At 41.9% G+C, this 18,354-nt stretch overlaps 1 protein-coding gene across 2 annotated transcripts in view; it reads right to left on the bottom strand.

The window, feature by feature from the left end:
• The window catches only part of ZNF652 (zinc finger protein 652), a 66,361-nt gene extending 49,949 nt beyond the window's left edge, over positions 1–16,412 (bottom strand). Inside the window, exon 1 of one of the 2 annotated variants that reach the window (XM_070389714.1) lies at positions 16,071–16,412. The gene's annotated coding sequence lies outside the window, so the exon portion shown is untranslated. Of the gene's footprint in view, positions 1–15,125; positions 15,679–16,070 lie in introns of those variants that run through there. The other variant, XM_070389715.1, reaches the window with a different exon arrangement.
• Between the last annotated feature and the right edge of the window lie 1,942 nt (positions 16,413–18,354).

Below are 18,354 nucleotides of genomic sequence, written 5' to 3'. Positions count from 1 at the left end.
AACCACAAGAAGACTACAAAGTTATTGAACATTATCAATAGCATTTATAATATTTCTATAGAGTTAGTTGTACTGTGTTACTGTAACATTTTTAAGTGTATATTTTAACCAAAGGCTTTCTTTTTATAACCAAGAAACAAATGCATATACAGTCATCTTAAGAAAAAAGAGAGGACTAGATGAGGTGATATACACGTACTTGTTTTAGTCTACAAACAATAAATGCTGGAGAGGGTGTGGAGAAAAGGGAGCCCTCTTACACTGTTGGTGGGAATGCAAAGCAGTGCAGCCACTATGGAGAACAGTGTGGAGATTCCTTAAAAAACTGGAAACAGAGCTGCCATACGACCCAGCAATCCCACTGCTGGGCATACACACCAAGGAAACCAGAACTGAAAGAGACACAAGGAAACCAGAACTGAAAGAGACACGTGTACCCCAGTGCTCATCACAGCACTGTTTACCAGAGCCAGGACATGGAAGCAACCTAGATGTCCATCAGCAGACGAATGGATAAGAAAGCTGTGGTACATATACACAATGGAATATTACTCAGCTATTAAAAAGAATGCATTTGAATCAGTTCTAATAAGGTGGATGAAACTGGAGCCTATTATACAGAGCAAAGTAAGTCAGAAAGAAAAACATCAATATAGTATATTAACACATACATATGGAATTTAGAAAGATGGTAATGATGACCCTATATGCGAGACAGCAAAAGAGACACAGATGTAAAGAACAGACTTTTGGATTCTGTGGGAGAAGGCAAGGGTGGGATGATTTGAGAGAAGAGCATTGAAATATGTATATTATCATATGTGAAACAGATTGCCAGTCCAGGTCCGATGCATGAGACAGGGTGCTTAGGGCTGGTACACTGGGATGACCCTGAGGGATGGGATGGGGAGGGAGGTGGGAGGGGGGTTCAGGATGGGGGACACATGTACACCCATGGCTGATTCATGTGAATGCATGGCAAAAACCACCACAATATTGTAAAGTAATTAGCCTCCAACTAGAATAAATTAAAAAAGAAAAAAAAGTACCCGTTTTGCATCTTTTCTGTGAATCTAAAATTATTCCAAAATTTAATTTTTTTTTAATTTTAAAAAAGAGAACTTACAGGGGTAGTACAAATCGAGATATAACCACATCAATGAAAAGATTTTCTTTGAATTAAAAAAACAAACTGCTTTATTAGTTTTTCTCAAAAGTGAGGGCTTTTTAAATTTTTTTTCCCATGCCACGTGGCTTGCAGGACTTCAGCTCCCCTACCAGGGACTGAACTGTGGCCTTCAGCAGTGGAAGTGCAGAGTCCTAACCACTGGATCACTAGGGAATTCCTTAAAAAACTGCTTTAACTTTGATGTTTTTCAACAGTTTCAGGTTTACTTGGTAAAGACTATCAATTACCAAATGGACTGAGTTTTTTCAGCAGGATCCACCTACAAACATGTATAGATATGTTTTATGGCTTAAATCCCAAACTGGCTAATGCCAAGATAACCTGACTTCTGACATCAGCTGGTTTGGCCAATACAGACCAGAATGCTATGTGACTATGGAATAACCTTCATTAGAGCAACTCAGCACTATTTTCCTCAGTGTGAAGTGTGCATATTTTTGGACCCAGCTTATCGAGAATTCCTCATTAGTAGATAATAACACAAGTACAAAAAGATATGTATACAAGGGTATTCATTTTATAGCACTACTTAATATAACAAAAACTTGAAACATAAATAGTGATACACACAGATCCTGGCATACTACACAGTCATTCGAATGATGATGTAGGTTTATACTAATTGACAGAGAAATATGTCCACATGAGAAAAAATAAGAGTAAAGTACATGTGGGAGTTGGAATCACGCAATCCCACTACATAAAACTATGCCCACACAACTATGCATATGTATGCTCATACTGAGAGATACCTAGGATAGGGGCAAAGATGAAGGAGATACTTTGTTCCTTCATATTTTTCTGTAATCCTTAAATAATTTTGGATAAGCTTGTATAATTCTTTAGAAAAATAATAAACTATTCTTCATAACATTATAGAAGCAATTCGTTTCACGCTCAAGTAAGACACTAAGTACCCAAATACGTAATTTTTAAAAAATGACCCCTTTTCATGACTGAAAATGGTAAAATATTTGTTACTAAACTTACTGTAAACAACAGCCTTTCTAGAAAGCTGAGAAATAGTTCTATTATGAAAACATCCAACATTAGCCAAAGACTCTTGATTGTCAATGTTAACTGCAACATTAGCTATATAATTTTAGCTTATAGACATGACAGACACGTCTCAGTATTATTTCTGCTTTATTGACTGTGCCAAAGCCTTTGACTGTGTGGATCACAATAAACTGTGGAAAATTATGAAAGAGAGGGGAATACCAGATCACCTGACCTGCCTCTTGAGAAACCTATATGCAGGTCAGGAAGCAATAGTTAGATCTGGACATGGAACAACAGACTGGTTCCAAATAGGAAAAGGAGTACATCAAGGCTGTATATTGTCACCCTGCTTATTTAACTTCTATGCACAGTACATCATGAGAAATGCTGGGCTGGAAGAAGCACAAGCTGGAATCAAGACTGCCGGGAGAAATCTCAATAACCTCAGATATGCAGATGACACCACCCTTATGGCAGAAAGTGAAGAGGAACTAAAAAGCCTCTTGAGGAAAGTGAAAGAGGAGAGTGAAAAAGTTGGCTTAAAGCTCAACATTCAGAAAACGAAGATCATGGCATCTGGTCCCATCACTTCATGGGAAATAGATGGGGAAACAGTGGAAACAGTGTCAGACTTTATTTTTGGGGGCTCCAAAATCACTACAGATGGTGACTGCAGCCATGAAATTAAAAGACGCTTACTCCTTGGAAGGAAAGTTATGAGCAACCTAGATAGCATATTCAAAAGCAGAGACATTACTCTGCCAACAAAGGTCTGTCTAGTCAAGGCTATGGTTTTTCCAGTGGTCATGTATGGATGTGAGAGTTGGACTGTGAAGAAAGCTGAGCACCCGTGAAGAATTGATGCTTTTGAACTATGGTGTTGGAGAAGATTCTTTAGAGTCCCTTGGACTGCAAGGAGATCAGCCCTGGGATTTCTTTGGAAGGAATGATGCTAAAGCTGAAACTCCAATACTTTGGCCACCTCATGCGAAGAGTTGACTCATTGGAAAAGACTCTGATGCTGGGAGGGGTCGGGAGCAGGAGGAAAAGGGGATGACAGAGGATGAGATGGCTGGATGGCATCACCGACTCGATGGACATGAGTTTGAGTGAACTCCGGGAGATGGTGATGGACAGGGAGGCCTGGAACGCTGCGATTCACGGGGTCGCAAGAGTCGAACATGACTGAGCGACTGAACTGAACTGAGAGCTAAATTACAGTTATAAATATCAAGTTATTTCACATAGATTCTACTTACAAATAGACACGTATTGTTTATAGTGTTTATACCTTAGCTTAGATCTGTCAATAGATTTTTTTTGCACAAGCAACACAGATCTGTCCTGTTGCCAAGGATTTATGCTTCCACACCAATGAACCGGGGAGCTGCAAAAGAACTTACAACATATTCAGTATTCTTTATTATATGAGAGATGAAGAAAAATGAAGCTTTAAAATGTTAAATGGTTCCTGTAAGGTCAACAGCTAGTTGATGGCACAGCTTGGTCTATTACCCAGATTCTGGTCCTAAGGGTCAAAATGAATTATTTCTACATACTCATTAGGACTCAGGCTTCCTTGGTAGCTCAGATAGTAAAAAAAATCTGCCTGAAATGCAGAACCGGGTTCAATCACTGGGTTGGAAAGATCCCCTGGAGAAGGGAATGGATATCCACTCCAGTATCCTTGCCTGGAGAATTCCCTGGACAGAGGAGCCTGGTGGGCTGTAGACCATGGTTTACAAAGAGTTGGACATGACTGAGTGACTAACACTTTCACACACACACCCATTAGGACAGTGAAGATAAAAATACAATTTCAAGGGTCAGCAAAGACGTAGACCAAACAAGACTTTCGTACGTTACTGGTGGAGATACAAAAGGGCACACTCGCTCTGGAAAACAGTTTGGCAGTTTGTTACAAAGTTAAACACACACACCTGTCATCAAGCAGTCCCACTCCTAGGTATTTACTCTAGAGAAATGGGAATTTATATTCACCCCAAACTAGAAACAATCCAAATGCCCTTTAAGAATGAATAAACAATCTGTGGTGTACCCACACAATGGGATATTACTTGGTGATAAAAAGGAACAAACTGTTGATAACCAAAAAACTTGGATGAATCTCATAAGCATCATGCTAAAGTGGAGGAAGACAGTCTCAAAAGGCTACATACTGACTGATCCTATTTACGTAGCACTTTCCAAAAGAGGACACTATAGAGACGGACAACAGATCAATGGTTGCCAGAGTGGAGGGTGGGGGAGAGTACCAGTGCAAAGGGATTATAGGAAAGTTTTGAGGGACGGACTTGTTCTATATCCTGACGTGGTGGTGGTCACATGAATCTATACAGGTACTGATACAAAGAACTGTACACATGCCAAAACATCAATTTTGCTGTACATTATTTTAAAAATAAAACAGGGACTCCCCTGGTGGTCCACTGGTTAGGACTTCAGGCTTCCACTGTAGGGGGCACAGATTTGATCCCTGGTCGGGGAACTAGGATCCTGCACACTACACGGCATGGCCAAAATATCTCTTTTTAAATAACAATTTAACAAAATTACTTACATAGTCTCTGGCTTCTAAAAGCCAGAAATATTTATGGGTTTTTAAATTTAATTTTAAAACTAATTTTTCAATTACCAAAATAAAATCATTTGATGGGTCTTTTCCTACAAAATCTCAACACTAAGAAAAGAACACATTCACTTTGGCAAGTTACATAACCTCACTTTGTCTTAATTTCCCTGTTGAAAAATGGGGATAATAATACCTACCTCAAAGGGTTATATGAGGATTAAATGGTAGCTAAATAAAGAAAAATACAGACAAAGTCACAGTATACATAACTTTGGGTATGGAAATGAAAGACAACTCCAGCCAAGTAACTTTTAAGTTTTGTCCTTCCATTGAACCAGGTTCTGATGATTGCTTTTCTGACAGAGATATCTCTGAAAGGTAGTCCAAGCCCAGAGTCTGATTTTCACACAGAGGTAAAAATTCACTATTGAGTCCTTGATGTATTTTTATCCTGTAACCATTTTACACAAGTAAATTGATATTTAAACCACATTTTGTGTTAAAGGTTATGCTGTATATATTTATTACATTTGTATATGTTTATATGTATTTGTATATATTTCTTAGTCCACTCAATTCTACCTAACAATGAATAAACAGGTAGCCAGTGTTTGACTGTATGTGTGTGTGTATTAAGCAAGAGTAAGTGTCCCATCTTTTAGAAGAACATAGTTTAAATGTTAGGCAAAATGAGAATCCAATTTTAACCTTTCCAGAGTTTCATCTTTAAGAATTAATTCTCTTTATGCAATAACTGGGCTTCCGTGGTGAGACTGAGCAGTAAAGAATCCTCCTGCCAATGCAGGAGATGCAGGTTCAATCCTTGAGTCAGGAAGATCCCCTGGAGAAGGAAATGGCAACCCGCTCCAGTATTCTTGCTGGGGAAATCTCACAGACAGAGGAGCCTGTCTGTGGGTTATAGTCCATGAGGTCTCAAAAGAGTCAGACACAACTTAGCGACTAAACAACAATAATGCAATAACTAGGTCATAAATATGATGATTTCCTTCATGCCACGTTTCTTAACACTTCAAACTCATACCATTAAGCACAGCTTTTCATTTTATCACTACCCCCATCCCCATTTACTCCAGTAAGCATTTGTTTAGCATCAGCTTCAAGAAAATACTTTTTGTTAAGTTCTATTTAGGGCAGTGATTTTCAAACTGTCTGTCCCAACCCAAGTTTTACAAATGAAACAGTGTAAAACAACAGCCTGTCTCACAGATGGTAAGGCTAAGTACTGTTTCTGGAGCTTTATTTCAATTGTAGGTGGTGGAACACATGTGAGGGAATACACGTGGGCATGCATATACTGCTTCTCTCTGTGGATCATGGTCCAAAAGTTTGAGAAACAGTGTTACAGAGAATTAAATAAACACCAGTTCTAGATTTAGAAGAGTCCAACCCTGCAACAGCTAGCTCCTGTGGAATGTCTTTAGGACTCTCTGTACCACCTGACCTTAGAGACACAAGACATCTTTAAAGAAAAAAAATCTAACTTTCCATTTGAGGTGATGAAAAGGTTGAGGAGTTTCTGAAAGGCAGAAAAAACTACCTTTTGGATGCAGTTTTAATTCCTGACAAGTTGGAATGGATGCATAAGTGTGTACGTTGTTTACCACAATCTGACAGGAGGAAACTAGCCATTTGAAATTATATAATTTTTAAATTAGAAAAATTATTTAGTATACATATGCAAGGATCAAAAAATTTAAGTACAGAAGAGAATATAGTGAATACAGCAGCATTACTCATGACAGCTACACCAGAAACAATCCAAATGTCCATTAATGATAGAAAGTGACAGTGAAGTCACTCAGTCGTGTCTGACTCTTTGCAACCCCATGGACTGTAGCGTACCAGGCTCCTCCATCCATGGGATTTTCCAGGCAAGAATACTGGAGTGGGTTGCCATTTCCTTCTCCAATTAATGGTAGAATGGAGAAATAAATTAGAATGTATGTATACAATGAATATTATATGAGAATAAATGAAGCATTATTACATACAATATGAATGAATCTTATAAGCCATACTCAAAAGAGTACATACTGTATTACACTTAAATATGGCTTAGAGATTTTTCACAATATATAGCTTCTTCATTCTTTTTTGTAGCCATATAAAATTTACTCAATTGCATGAATATACATTAACTTATTTATCCAATTCTTACTGTAAGGATTTAGGATTTTCCTAAACACTTACTGAGTTAATTTAAATGACTTTGTATGCCTAGTGTGTATGCCTGGTATGCTGAAGAAAACTGAAGAGCTCAGGATGCTTCAGGCAAGGTTAAGTTCAAACTCTTGTTCAGTCACTCATTCATGTCTGACTCTTTGCGACCCCATGGACTGCAGCACACCAGGCTTCCCTGTCATTCGCCATCTCCTGGAGTTTCCCCAAACTCAAGTCCATTGAGTTGGTGATGCCAATCAATCATCTCATCTTCTGTTGTCCCCTTCTCTGCCTACCTTCAATCTTTCCCATCATTAGGGTCTTTTCCAATGGGTTGGCTCTTTGAATCAGAGGCCAAAATACTGGAGCATCAGCTTCAGCAACAGTCCTTCCAATGAATATTCAGGGTTGATTTCCTTTAGGATTGACTGGTTTGGTCTCCTTGCTGTCCAAGGGACTCTCAAAAGTCTTCTCCAACACCACAGTTCGAAGGCATAAATTCTTTGGCATTCAGCCTTCTTATGGTCCACCTCTCACATTCATACATAACTACTGGAAAAACCATAGCTTTGACTATACAGATCTTTAGAGGCACAGTAAATGCTGTCTACGTTTGTCATTGTTTTTCTTCCAAGGAGCAAGAAGCTTTTAATTTTATGGCTACAGTCACTATCTGCAGTGATTTTGGAGCCCAGAAAATAAAGTCTGTCACTGTTTCCATTGCTTCCCCATCTATTTGCCATGAAGTGATAGGACCAGATGCCATGATCTTAATTTTTTGAATGTTGAGTTTTAAGCTAGCTTTTTCACTCTCCTCTTTCACCTTCATCAAGAGGCTCTTTAATCTCTTTAATTCCTCTTCTCTTTCTGCCATATAGGTGCCGTCATCTGCATATCTGAGCTTATTGATATTTCTCCCCTCAACCTGATTCCAGCTTATGATTCATTCAGCCAGGCATTTCACATGGTCTGTGAGCCATGAACTTCCAGATGTTCAAGCTGGTTTTAGAAAAGGCAGAGGAACCATATATCAAATTGTCAACATCTGCTGGATCATGGAAAAAGCAAGAGAGTTCCGGAAAAACATCTATTTCTGCTTTATTGACTATGCCAAAGCCTTTGACTGTGTAGATCACAATAAACAGTGGAAAATTCTTCAAGAGATGGGAATACCAGACCACCTGACCTGCCTCTTGAGAAACCTATATGCAGGTCAGGAAGCAACTGTTAGATCTGGACATGGAACAACAGACTGGTTCCAAACAGGAAAAGGAGTACGTCAAGGCTATATATTGTCAATCTGCTTGTTTAACTTATATGCAGAGTACATCATGAGAAACGCTGGGCTGGAAGAAGCACAAGCTGGAATCAAGATTGCCGGGAGAAATATCAATAACCTCAGATATGCAGATGACACCACCCTTATGGCAGAAAGTGAAGAGGAACTAAAAAGCCTCTTGAGAAAAGTGAAAGAGGAGAGTGAAAAAGTTGGCTTAAAGCTCAACTTTCAGAAAACGAAGATCATGGCATCTGGTCCCATCACTTCATGGGAAATAGATGGGGAAACAGTGGAAACAGTATCAGACTTTATTTTTGGGGGTTCCAAAATCACTGCAGATGGTGATTGCAGCCATGAAATTAAAAGACGTTTACTCCTTGGAAGGAAAGTTATGAGCAACCTAGACAGCACATTCAAAAGCAGAGACATTACTTTGCCAACAAAGGTCTGTCTAGTCAAGGCGATGGTTTTTCCAGTGGTCATGTATGGATGTGAGAGTTGGACTGTGAAGAAAGCTGAGCACCGAAGAATTGATGCTTTTGAACTGTGGTGTTGGAGAAGACTCTTGAGAGTCCCTTGGACTGCAAGGAGATCCAACCAGTCCATCCTAAAGGAGATCAGTCCTGGGTGTTCACTGGAAGGACTGATGCTAAAGCTGAAATTCCAGTACTTTGGCCACCTCATGCGAAGAGCTGACTCATTGGAAAAGACTCTGATGCTGGGGGGGGATTGGGAGCAGGAGGAGAAGGGGATGACAGAGGATGAGATGGCTGGATGGCATCACCAACTCGATGGACATGAGTTTGGGTGAACTCTGGGAGTTGGTGATGGACAGGGAGGCCTGGCATGCTGCAGTTCATGGGGTTGCAAAGAGTCGGACACAACTGAGTGACTGAACTGACTGACTGAACTGACTCTGCATATAAGTTAAATAAGCAGGTTGGTAATATACCCTGACATACTCCTTTCCCAATTTTGAATCTATCTGTTTTTCCATGTCTGGTTCTAACTGTTGCTTCTTGACCTGCATATAGGTTTCTCAGGAGGCAGAAAGGTGGTCTTGTATTCCCATTTCTTTAAGAATTTTCCAGTTTGTTGTGATCTACACAGTCAAACGCTTTAGTATAGTCAAGGAAGCAGAAGTAAGATGTTTTTCTGGAATTCTCTTGCTTTTTCTATGATCCAATGGATGTTGGCAATTTGATCTCTGATTCTTCTGCCTTTTCTAAATCCAGCCTGTACATCTGGAATTTCTTGGTTCACAAACTGCTGAAGTCTAGCTTAAAGGATTTTGAGCATTATTTTTCTAGCATGTGAAATGAGTGCAATTCTGTGGTAGTTTGAACATTCTTTGCCCTTGCTCTTCTTTGGGACTGGAATGAAAACTGACCTTTTCCAGTCCTGTGGCCACTGCTGAGTTTTCCAAATTTGCTGGCATATTGAGTGCAGCACTTTAAGAGCATCATCTTTGAGGATTTGAAATAATTCAGCTGGAGTTCCATCACCTCCACTATCTTTGTAGTGATGCTTCCAAAGGCCCACTTGACTTCACACTCCAGGATATCTGGCTCTAGGTGAGTGATCACACCATTGTGGTTATCCAGGTCATTAAGATCTTTTTTGTTCAAACTTCAGCTCTTAGTATATTAATATAGGAAAAGTCCGTGGTCAGCTGGGACATAGTTTTAAGAGGAACCAGGGGAAAAAAACAGATTTATGTACAAAACTGAAGTCACAAATGCTCTCCTTGCCACCCCCTCAAGAAACAAAACAGTACTTTACTGTATTATTTTTTACATTTCAATATTCATCGGCCACTGACATTATTCTAGATATATTAAAATGATATATTCAAAAGGGTAAAAACAATTTATAAGGGCCTAGTTATAAATCTCATTTTATAGCTCACACAGTATAATTAAGAAGTTATATGCTGGGACTTCCCCGGTAGTCCAGTGGTTAACAATTCGCCTGCCAATGCAGGGGACACAAGTTTAATCCCTGGTCCAGGAAGATCCCACATGTTGTGGAGCAACTAAGCCTGTGTGTCACTACTGGAGCCCCTGCGCCTACAGCCTTTGCTCCCCAAGAGAAATCACCACAATGAGAATCCCACGCACCACAACTCTAGGGCAGTCCCTGCTCCACGCAACTAGAGAAAGCCCATGAGCAGCAACCAAGACCCAGTGGAGCGAAAAATACACAAAAAATGTTTAAAAGATTATTTAAAAAAAGAAGTTATATTCCACTGAATCCCCCAAACTGAATCTAAACCACAAAGCTGAAAAGTATAAATGTGTTGAAGATTATATTCTACATTAGCACTGAAGTCAAAAGGAATCACCCACACTGCCTATCTTGGTGAAATCCAGGTAGAGTCACAATTCTCTGATATCATGGTCTTTACATCCATGGTAAAGACCAAAAATCATGCTCAGGAGCCATTCTTTGCATTATTTCCATTCTTATTCTCCTCCAGTAATCCCTTCTCACCACACACTGACTGGCCTATCAAGAAACTGACAAAAGCAACAAGCCATCTACTGAGCCATTTGACTCCAGTAAACTAGACAGAAAAAAAAAAATACACCACTTCCAAAAAAAAGTTTACTTGGCAAAATGTATTATAGTTGAGAAAAAACTATGTTAACTCAATCACCTAAACCTTGTTTAGTCAGTGGGCTCACACAGCATAAATGCTGCTGTTATACATTCTGGCCAAGACTAAGTTTTTTTCAAGTGTTCTGCAAAGTCTAAGGTGAGGCTAAGACCATTACTTGCCAACTCTTCTTTATCAGCAATCCAATACGAGTGACTGATTCCACTCATGGGCAAGCCCCTAGGTGGCTCAATAATAAAAGAAAATAAGGCTTAGCAGAGTCCCTTGAGCTATTTCCTAATGCATTACTGATGTGCCTACCTTATCTGAAAAGTCTCTAGCTAACTCTTGGGTTATGGACTTATCACAGTGATATTCTGCAAAAATGACAGAATAATTTAATTCTACAGAACTCAAGAAACCCTATTTTTAAAGTTCTGTGTATTGAATAAAACTGTATATGTGCCCTGAATCTACTTTTCAAAGTAATCAGACTCTTATAGTATGTTTATGTATGTGAAGTCGCTCAGTCATGTCCGACTCTTTGAGACGCCATGGACTGTAGCCTACCAGGCTCCTCCATCCGTCCATGGGATTTTCCAGGCAAGAGTACTAGAGTGGGTTGCCATTAAAAAAAAATAATGTATTTTACCATAAACTTGCCTTTTTGACTAAAAACAATGCTGGGAACTATATACACAACCTGAAGTTATAGGTCTAAAGTGGAGAGCTGATCAAATTTGACAGGTAAGTGACCTTACTTTTCTTTCCTTCACCCATCAAAGCAAAAATGCCTTAGGCACTCAAAGTTATAGCCCTAATAATAGTTTATGATCAAAACCTCAGAAGAGCAATGAGAATTTTTTAAGAAAAAAATGTTCATAAGTGTTTTCAAATATTGAAGATAATGCTATATAAACAAACAGATTAACTAAAATAAGCACTGGATGTCTTCACTGATTCCACCAAGCACTTTATGACTTGCATTAACCATGAAAATTTACACAAGGCTTTGCACGTGATTCAGCTCTGGACACAGAACTCATTGAGCTACATTAGTGTCCTAAAACACCCCTTTCACCACGTAAGCTCTGAAAAGGCTTAAAACAAGCACAGCCTGTGGGTAACACTGTTGAATTTGGAGCTAAGTTTTATTGTCTCCACCAAGTTCAGCCAGCCATAGAGCAACAAATCAAAGTTCCAACAAGCACAGTGCACCTGCAAGACTTAGGTATGCACCAAGTTAAATATTTGCAATTTTTTCATCTCAAATCAGCACAAATTAAAGTATGCAGATCGCAGCACCAGACTTCTAAATCCTGTAAGCCAAAATGATCTGCAGTTTCACTCCATCACTCCTGTCCTACCATTGAGTCCTTAATGTGTATATGTGCCTGTGTTCCAGAAGTTCATATATATTATCTCTAATATCATAACAAACCCCATTGTTCCGATGAGGAAACTGAGGCTATAGAGAGGTCAAGGTGATTAGTCCAATGCTGTAAAGGCAGTGGAGCTTTATTCAAACTTAGTTCTGCCTGGCTCCAAAGAACCATCTTCCTGATCCTCCCTCAGCTAAAGTCACTAACTCCAACACCAACTCACTTTTATTAAAATAAATTCTGCTTATCAAAATCATTTTATCAAAATGCTGTCTGAAATGATGACAATAGATGAGAAAAACATCATACCTAAAACGGTAGCATAAGACTCAGGAATTCCTGGCGAGGAAATGCAGTCACCTCCTTTAGTTCCAAAGGCTATGATTCAAAATACGAGAGAGTCCAGTTGAGTTCTTTTTTGCTTTTGGTTGTCTCTCAACTGACTTTTTAGAACAAGGGAAATGAAACTCAAGAGTATATTCACATTTTGGTGAAATTTTCCAAAACTCTTGAGAAAAGGGTGACTTGTTTTTAAACAGTTCACTTTTACAAGTTTGCTTCTTCGAAAGGCTTCAGACATTCAAAAACAAAATCACATCAGCAGCATTACTAATCAACTTTTTTCTACAGACTTGAAAAGTATTTTCTTACCACACTACAAGATTACTTCCCATACTGAGAGCAGAAATGGAAACAGCTCTGGGTGTCACGCATCAGATCTTGAGGCCACAGTTGCAGAAAGTAGGTGCTGTTTCCCTTGAGTAGAAGCTGCTGATCTGAAACCTCCTAAGGGAAGGGTGTCTGAAGAAGAGCGTTGAAAAAACTACAGCAAGCTGTTTGTGTTAATGAGAGTGAGTAGCCGGCACCACTACTCCATGTTTCACTGCTATGCAATTGTTTTCCAGCTTCCAAGCTCTGAATTTGGCAGAGAGAATGCTGTTCTCACAGCCATATGAGTTATATGATCAGCTGCTTTGTGGTGTGTGGGTGTTTACTTAGGTAAGTGACTGGTTAGAAGAGGTTCTGTGATGTTAAATCAAGGAAGCACACTGGCCCCTGAGATTTTAATGATTTGTCATATACTACACTGAGAAAGAAAAGCAACATATTTGCAATTTTGAAATTCCTTGGGCTTAGGATAGGCAAATAATTTCTGACAGTAAAACTTTAGGCACAACATGAAAGAAAACATAACCTGCAATATAAGCCACCTCAATCACGTTTATTAGGTAATAAAAATGCAATATTTGCAATCTCAGCATGCTTTCAAATTTCATAGGATATACTGCGTAATTATTAGAATAAATGCTATTCTTCAGGTGAATGAAACAGATTTTATGCAAGATTCCAAGGCTCCCTTGCCATCCAAAATGCAGTTAATACCATAAATTCCTTAGCCTCTCAGAAACTCCAAAATATCAAAAATATGAACGTCCTAAAGGATTTTGTAAGCGAAAAACATTATCAGAATTACAAGCTCCTGGAGCGCTGGGGACCTGTTTCTTTTATCTCACCGCCCATCATAACACTATCACACACTGTCTCCTGACTGAGATATGGTCAAAAGGCAAAAACTGAGGGCAGGGTGATTTAAACAAGAATAGTTGATATTTATCCCCTGCTTATTGTAGAATGGTGCAACATTCATACCTAGTTCTAGATTTTAAACACAGAGACTGAATTATTTCCTTATTATAATTAAAATCCTTCCATTAAAATGAAATTTAAAAATGGATGATTCTGCTGGTAATATCACTCTGAAAAAAAGACATGAAATCACACTTACTAAAGCTGAAAAATCTTCACAGAGCAGGTACTCTACCAGGGGAAAGATAAGGCCTTCTTTTAAGAGATCAGATCAACCTCAAACAACACAAATTGATTCCAGATAGGCATTAGAAAACAGACCACTGATTCTGCTGTTGAAATCTGCTATACTTAGAAGATAGTGCCAGGCACATTTAGACACATTTAAACAAGTTATCCTGACTCCAGTTTTAACTTTTTCTGAAATTCTCACATACATTTCTTTACTGCAAGACAGGGAAATGATACCTTACAAATACCTAACTCACTGTAATCTAAGAACAAAACATGAGGATACATATTTCATCGTTTGTTGCTTACTGCTCCGGACCAAAGTAATGCCAATCCTCAAGAAAGAAAGCAAAACACAAAACTCAAAGTCCTTTCAATACAGATTTTAACCTCAGGGCCCAGGACCAGGCTCAAGATGACTGTAATTGCATACAAAATTATGAGTGTCTATTTCCCCTGGAAGAGGGTCCTAAAGGCTTCCATGAATCCAAAGAGAGGTTAGGAACCACTAAAATAGACATTTTCAGAATCCCGAAAACGCAGCAGTGTACATTTTCAACAAAATTATACTAAAGGCAGTATCTATCTGAATATATGTGCACAGTCCTGATACAAACATCCCAGATGCCTGCCAGCCCTGTCACCGTACAGCTCACCACTCTCAAATCAGCCCTACATGGGAACACAACCAGCATTCAGTGCACACACTCTCACACGCCAACCACAGCAGCTCTTCATTCCCTAAGCACACACATGTCAACAAAGCATGTGCTATTTGCCATTCCCAGAACAATACGGACCAGGCCATCTCTGGGAAAGAAAAAAAAAAAAAATTCGTCCCCAAATATTACCCTATATATTTACTATGCCTTGACCACAGATGTTAAACATTACAACAGAAAAAACGAATTTTTTTAAAAAATGAAATTCCCACACACCATACGTAATTAACTGGGGGAAAAAACTCCATCACTCAGGTATTACTGGGGATCCACGGGAGATGTAATGTATATAGGGGAAACGCTGGAAAGATGATACTTGAACACAGAGGCAACCTGAGGACAATCAAAGACAAGACTCACACAGCAATATCCTGAGAGCATGGTTGTGGAAAGCACCCTTCTCCAAAGGCAAAAGCACATTCCTTTGATTGGCACAAGCCATTCCTGACAATGGATCCGCGATGACAGGGACTGTTCAGCAATCAGGAAGTGTGTGTGTGTGTGTATGTGTGTGTGTGTGCACGCGCGGGCGCGTGTTGTGGGGGAGGGATGTGCTAGATGGGATCAAAGACTGGCCCTCTTCAAGAACAGCAGACGGGATCTTAAATCGTGAAGACAGTGTTCCAGGGTGAAGCAGGGGTATTTTTCATTTCTGGCGGAGACATTCCTCGACAATGAACATGTTCTGTGCAGATGTAACGGGGGTGTCACTACCTTTAGTGGCTCCCATCTAAGAATCTTAAGCAGAGCCTGATTGGAGGGGAGGCTGTGGTGGGGGTGGAGAAAGGTCTGCATTACCCTCTGGGTGAGTATTGGGCGGGTGTACACTTAGATGCATTTTTATCTCAGGCGGCACAATACTCCCGGGGGTTGGTGGTTTGGGCGCAGCCGCAGGGCAGGGGAGGCAGTGGGTGCAAGCCACCAGCTGCTGGGCAGGAGAATGCTCGAAGGAGGACCGGTGCAAACCTCCCCTCGGCCCGCTACCCCGTGCAACCCCAGCTTCCCCTCGGGCCTTCGGGCGAGCGCACTCTGCAAAACTGGAGCCCAGCCCGGGTCCGAGAAAGAGGGGGCGAAGGAACAGAAGCCGGCGCCTCCAACCAGGCTCCGGGCCAGAAGAGCTCAACGCCCGGGGCCTCCCCTCCGGATGGGGGCTGCTCCGGCCTAGTGCACGCAGCTGCCTCGGCGAAGGGTTAACCCGGCGCCCAGAGCCCCTGTCGGCTCGGAGGGCGGCGGAGAGGAAGGGCTGCTGCCAGGGGCGCAGCCGCGACTGTGGCGTGTACGTGGGGGGCAGGGGCTCCTACTCACCCGGGCCGGCCGCCTCCGCCTCCGCCGCCCCGACCGCCGCCTCGGCGGTCCATCCCTGCGGCGGGGGGCCTGTAGCCGCGGCGCTCGAGTAACAACCGCCGGCCGGGCCGGCCCCTCCCCCCTGCCCAACGTCTGTCCTCAGGGCCGCTCCGCAGACCCGGCCTCGGCCGCCGCCGCCGCCGCCGCCGCCGCCGCCGCAGCGCTACGTGGCCGCCGCTCCGACGTCTCGCGACTCCCTTCCGAGCGCGCGAGGGCGAGCGGGGCTGGCGGGGCGGGCGGTGCGCGGGGAGGGAGGCAGGGGAGGGGGGGGGTGTGCGTGTGTGGTTGTGTGTGCAGAGAGGGGGGCAGGGAGAGAGGGAGGGCGAGCAGCGGCGAGAGCGCGCGCGCGCCCGCGGCCCCTTCCCTTGCCGGCCCCCCCCCACCCGCCCAACAGGGAGCCCGACACCTCCCTCCGCCCGCCCCCCTGGCATCCCGGCCGCTGGGCGCGGCGGCGCGCATGCGCAGCCCTCGGGGCCGGCCCTGGCGCACCTTTTCTCCCCGCTGCCACATTGTGAGCGCTTCGCCTCCCACACAACCGCCGACTCCCGCTCCACCCCCGCCTCCCCTACTCCGCCCACTGCCGAGCGCCCAGGTAAAGGCGTGGAGTGCGCGTGCGCACCGCTCCCCTTGGGTCTGGGGGCGTGGCTGCTGAAAGGAAGCCAAAATGTAGAGTCGGAGGGAGCTTTGGGCTGGAGAGTGGGAGCGTTCCATGAAGTAGAGAGCGGGTTAAGATTAGGGAAAGTGAAGTTCAGAAAGGGGGCCAAAGTAGAGAAGTAGGTCCAAGCGAGATTTAGTAGAAGTCAAGGAGGTTTTTTGGTTTATAAGGTAAATAAACAAAAAACAACTTGACTCTGGCCCCCTTGTTACTGAAGGGCTGTGTGGGTGACAGAAGACAGAAATAAAAAAGACGGAATGTAAGCAGTAGTGGGTTATTTGTCTGATGAATGAGACAGCTAATAAAAACGAGAAATTTAGAGATCGCCCAGACTTGTCAGAAAAACAAATTTAGAACCCTGCTTGTTCTGCGGCCAGAAATAGGGAAGGGGATTGTGTGTGTGTGTGTGTGTGTGTGTGTGTGTGTGTGCAGGCGCGTGTGCGCTATTGTGCTTGAGATATGGAGCTGCCGAAAGAAAGGAAGCCTCCATTTAAGCATTACAGCATCATGACTAATTAGCTATTAATCATTAATATAATTAATGGTACTATTAGCTAACAAGGTAGCATTTATCCAAGTTCATCGCCAAGAGAAGCTGTCCATAATTGAAAGCGCTTGGAGTACAGGGAGGGGAAATGAACCAGGCAAAGTAAAGGCCTCCAGTGGAGTAGAACCAAGTCATGACCTTTCCCACCATAAACCAAAGTTCCCTGATGTTTTCCAAATTTTATCTTAATTGGAATTCTTTATTATTCTTACACTACACTTAATAAATGTTCTTGCACTAAATCTGAGCTCTCAACATTTTTAATACGTATGCAGCTACTTCTCCAAAAATTGCACCCCCAAAAATTCCTGTGGGGAATAAAATGACCTGAGTCTGGGAAAAGGGAAGAGATTGAAACTTTATAAATTAAAGGGTTCCAGGGCTGACTCTATCCTTGGCTACTTCTCAAAACAGATGCTTCGTTTTTATTACACTTGGACTCCAGGGATCATAATTTAGCAACTTTGGGTCAAGTTCTTCAATAGTGAATGTCTTCAGTGGATAAACACTAAAAATAATGTCATATTGAAGCAGGTGAGAGAAAATCTTCAAGAAAAACAGGAGGAAACAAGCATAAGTAGTAAAAGGAAAAACCTAGATTCGATGTGAGAAAAACCTTGGCATCCATGGAGGCTAGTGAGCCTAGAATATCTCACTGAGATGTCTAACTTTGCCTTCTTGGACATTTGTTCCATCCCTTCTCCCACTCTGCCTCTTGGAAGAGGGGTATGCAGAGTGAGGGCTGAAGAACCAAGTCTCTAGGAGTTTCTACCCATGGGCCAAACCTCTGAAGGGCTCCTAGTCTTTGGAATAGTAGTAGTATCACCTTCCACTTGAAGAGTGCTTTACGGTTTTTGCAGACAGGTTATATCCATTATCAGATTTTCCAACAACCCCATGATGCAAACAGAACAGGTATTATTCCCAATGAAGGCAATTCAAGCCAAGGTGTGTCTACTGGCTCAGCCTAAATCACCCAGCCCAGTCAACAATGGAGGCAGGGCAGGACTCAGTCTTCTGACTCCCAACATGCTGTCCTCTCA

This window comes from Bos mutus, chromosome 19 (assembly GCF_027580195.1).
Source record: "Bos mutus isolate GX-2022 chromosome 19, NWIPB_WYAK_1.1, whole genome shotgun sequence".
Classification (NCBI taxonomy): domain Eukaryota; kingdom Metazoa; phylum Chordata; class Mammalia; order Artiodactyla; family Bovidae; genus Bos; species Bos mutus.
The sequence above is the reverse complement of the archived record's forward strand: the minus strand, read 5'-3'. Positions and strand labels throughout refer to the sequence as shown.